A 4,848-nucleotide genomic window follows, 5' to 3' on the forward strand; every position below is an offset into this window, starting at 1 on the left:
TTGTTTATTGGAAACTCGAATTCAACTGGGTATTTAGTGTATAAGTATATCCCAGGTATTGTGTAGGATGTCCTTATACTGAAACAATGATTTATTGTTTCTTTGAAACTCAAATCCATCTGGGTGTTTAGTGTACGTATGTTCCAAGTATTACATGGGGACATACTTTATACAAAGTGTGTGTGTGTGTGTGTGTGTGTGTGTGTGTGTGTGTGTGTTTGTACATATAATGGTTTATCTGAAATTCACATTTAACTGGGTGTCCTACACTTTTACAATATTTTCTCAATCCAGCACCCCTACTTGCAGTAAAGGCACACCCTATGCTCTCCCCATCACTTCCCCAGACACCTGACGTTCAGGCATTGAAGTCATGGTTCAAATCCCACCCTGTCTAGAAAACCTGATACACACACACACACACACACACACACACACACACACACACACACACCCCTACCTGTATCTATATAATCATGAATGTAAGTGCATAGAAATATAGATGAAGTTACCCTCACGTGGTCAGGATGATGCTGACCTGGGTCTTCCCAGAAGGAACAAGCCCCGTAGCGAATACTTTTCTGCAAGGTGAGGGGGTGTGTCTCTTTGGAATCCCACGTCCCTTCTGGCCTCCAGGAGTTTCCAAGCCTCATTATTATCCATGCTGTACGGATGACAGTACCTATGACTAAGGACCACTCTCTGGCTCCCCGATAAGGCTCGATAAATGTTTTCTTACCTCTGCCCTGAAATTAAGATAAACTCCAGAGCCACAGCGCCTTAGCAAGGCCGAAGATAACGCCAGTCCAATCCGTCCCTTGATAGAATCTGATTTCCCGATGTCTCCATGTGTGATTCCCGTGCAACCATTTATTGTGTCTGTCACTCCACGAAAACCTGTGGAATGCTGGAAATCAATTATAAAGAGTCGCTTCCTCCCGACACAACTGTTTGTCACCTGGTTCTACCTTTGTTTTGGGCCATCTCTTTAGGTCATGAAGACCGGAGTGTGTCATAAACTTTGGATTACGTCTGCCGCCTACATTGCTGAAAATGTACTCCAAGTGCTCCCCGTGTTGCTTAGTGTTTGGGAAGAGTTTGAAGGTTCCCTCACATGAGCGCATCAGCATAAACATACACATTCCCCCATTTTCCGGACTTTGAAAACCCCGTGTCCTCACATGTCCATCCCTCCATGTGTGTCTGTGTCCTCACCTCCTCTTCTTATGAGGACACAGTTCTATTGGATCAGGGCCCACCCTAGTGACCTCATGTTCCCTTAATCCCCTCTTTAAATCCCCATCTCCAAATACAGCCAGATCTGAGGTCCTGGGGGTCAGGGCTCCAACATACGAATTCTGGGGGGACACAGTTCAGCCCCCAACCCTGGGTGACTCTGATCATGAAGCTTTGGATGGACTTCAAAATTTCCTTTTCAAAAGCAAATTCCTAGATACAGAACCTGTGGACCAAGACGTGTGATCATTCCTGACACCGTAAGGTTTTTCATCCGCGGACATTATAACCCCAAGTGTCTATGAGTTGTCTCCTCAGCGTGGAATCCCCAATCTGTCTAAAACCAGGTGGATTTTTGTTTTCTCTTATGTTTAGAACAGTCTTTCATTACCTCCCAGGCATATGAAAACTCGTTATCCTAGTCTTATTGTGTGAAGTTTGATTTTTTCCCCCCTTTACAGCTAATACTCCTGGAATTCATTTTCGTTTTCTTTTCCCCTGATGTGTTTGGGGTCTTTTAAAAAATACTGCACAAAGGGCCGGCTGAGTGGCTCAGTTGGTTAAGAGCTCGCTCAAGAGTTTGAGCTCTGAGCAACAGCGGTTCGAGTCCAGCCCGAGCTGAGCAGCCACTGAGCTGCCAACAGGTAGTAGGATGGCTCAGCTAAAAAAAAGAAAAAAAAAATACTGCACAAGCTGAGACTCTAAAAAAGCTTTGAATCCGAAATAGAGAATGGTTGATCCTAGTATATAATTTTTTATGTGTATATATATATATGTGTGTGTGTGTGTGTGTGTGTGTGTGTGATTGCATATATTTCTTCTCAGGTAACTATGTTGTACTTTGAGTTCTTTAAAAGCTTCCGAGATGAGCGCACGAGCAAAACGGAGGGTAAAATCTATCTGCTTCACATGCTAAGGTCAGCTTTGTAGCTACGTCACGTGGCTCCTGGCTTCTGCCCACTTTTCCAGTTTCACAAGCTGAGGTTGTAAGTTTGTCCCTCAAGGAACCCCCGCTGACATATTCCAGAATAGAAGGATGAACTGCCTCTCAAGCCATCGTACTTACTAACTTGTGTACTTACTAATCATCACTGTTAGTCTCTGGGTACACTATGACCTTGAAAGTTCAAGTTCAGACATCCAGTTCAACAGCCACCAGCCAGGATGGGTGCCGTGACAGTCCCCTTTGAGGGCAGGATGGCTCTGCCCAGCACACATAGTATACGCTTTGGAAAGCGTTCCTCACCTGTGTGCCTTCAGTACGGGGGAAGGGATTTTCCCGATGACCCTCCGGGCATCTGAGAAGTAAAACACTCTCAGGTGTGGCGTGAACTCAGCTGTTCCCATTCTCAATGCTTTCCTCTACACAGTTTGCTTTGAAATCACTCAAGAAAAGCCTCAGAATAAACAGACACAGGTAGAGGCATTATTTTTAGAAGGCAGTGCTCCATACTTGGAGGACAGCACTTTGGGGGGCCGGGGGGGCCGGTGACCCCTGAAATGTCCTACTTTTCCAGATTGCCAAACTTCCATTTGCAGAGACAGCAGATTAGGCTGTTGTTTTATTTTAGCAATTGATGATGGACTGATTTTTTTTTTTTACCTAACTCTGCAGTCACGTAACCACTCAGGTTTCTCAATTAATAAATGAACTGCTCTAACCCCGTTTGGCATTCGCGGCCTCCCTAGCCACAGGTGTGCTATCTCCCCAGCAAAAGCTTCATTTCTTTGATATGAAGATAGCATTTCCAGGTCACCTACACCTAGCTGGTTGGGTCAGGGACATGTCTTCAACAAGTGACATTGGAGTGGTTTGAAAGGTGGGGGGTCCCATCTGCAGGAAAGGTCTCTAGAGAACCAAGTGCCAAAATGTGGCACTTGGGGACCTGGCACTCAGAGACATAGTTCGTATTCAGCTGGGCTGGGCCTGGGTGTGGTCTGGGATGCCTGTGGTCACTCTTATCATACTTATTATAATAAGTTTCATCATCTGTCATTAGTCGATCACACCTGACGAGGATTGCAATAGAACCCAGATAACCAGCTAACTAGGTTATCACGAATTCTTACTACATTAAGCCAACACACACCCTCCCCGGGGTCATCCTGGGCTGAGGGAGAAATGAGAAACAGGCGATTGCCAAGCTCCCCACCCACAGTGAGTGTTCATACCTCCTTGTCTAACCCCTTGCTGGGAAACAGCTCATGGGGATGAGGACCAAAAGACCCCAAGCCCCCACAAACGGCTTGCCCACAAACTCATCCGAGGACATCGGGACGGAGCACTGCGCCTGGCAGATGTTCCTGCTACTGAGTGGGGACTCCACGAACGGCTTCCTCTGAATTAGGGTAAAATCGAAGTACTATTGATACAATCTGAGGCCATAGTCCTATAACTGAACACCCCTGCAGATTTTCTGCCTGCCTTCGAGGCCCAAATCATACGTGGGCATATCATCATGCGCTATCCATCCCTGTCCAGGTCCAGATTCAAACCGTTTTCCACATGGTAGGAAAAGTCTCTTTCCAGGCGCCCCGGGGAGACCTCTTCCAAAGTGTGGGAGCGTGCCGTAAATACGCGCCAAGGTTCTTTCTACCCCGGCGAGGGGCAGTGTATGTAGACCCATCTATCTCAGAAAACATACAGACACGCTTTCATTTATAAATGTTTATGTACATGTCAGTTGTAATGTCTGTGAAGGCAGCTGAACACTTGTTTTGGAATACAGATTAGAATACGTAATAAAACCTATTCAAATATATAAGATAGAATACATATTACAGACTATATTAGAAGGTAATATCTAATATATGTATACATTGCAAAGTCTGTGAAGGCAGAACACTTCTTTTAGAATATACATTAGAACATATAACAAAATATATCACAACAGAGCTAATAAAATATATTAGAGTATATAAGACTATAATATATAATATCAAATATTATATATAAACTGTAAAGTCTGACGACAGCTATACACTTCTAGAATATATATTATAAATTATATGACATAAATTATCAGAACATGTTATAAAATATATTAGAATATATATTATAGAATATATTAGAATTTGTAACATAGTACATATAAAAATTGTTAAGTCTGTGATGGTAACTGCGCACTGCTTTTTAACTTTATCAGTATCTATGCACGCATGTAGACACATACACATAGATGTATCCACATACACACACATGTATCCATATAAACACAGATATAGCCACATATACACACACGTATCCATATAAACATAGATGTATCCACATATACACACATGTATCCATATAAACATAGATGTATCCATATACACACATGTACCCGTATGTACTCAGACACACATACAAACACATGCACACATATATATGTGTATATTTACACATACATTTACACATATACAAAGAAGCGTCCAGCTGCCTTCACAGATGACAACTTTTTGCCTCTTGCGTTCCTTCACCAACGCGGATCAGGAGTTGCATGTCGTTTCTTTCTGGCCGAGGCAGAAACACGTTCCTGGTGGGTCACAGACCCCATTCTTCCGTCACGCCCCTCAAGGTAACGTGCGCGTCGCGTCACAAAGGCAGCGGTGACCCCAGAAGGCCTAGCTGAC

This window comes from Hipposideros armiger, unplaced genomic scaffold, assembly GCF_001890085.2.
Source record: "Hipposideros armiger isolate ML-2016 unplaced genomic scaffold, ASM189008v1 scaffold_709, whole genome shotgun sequence".
NCBI lineage: Eukaryota > Metazoa > Chordata > Mammalia > Chiroptera > Hipposideridae > Hipposideros > Hipposideros armiger.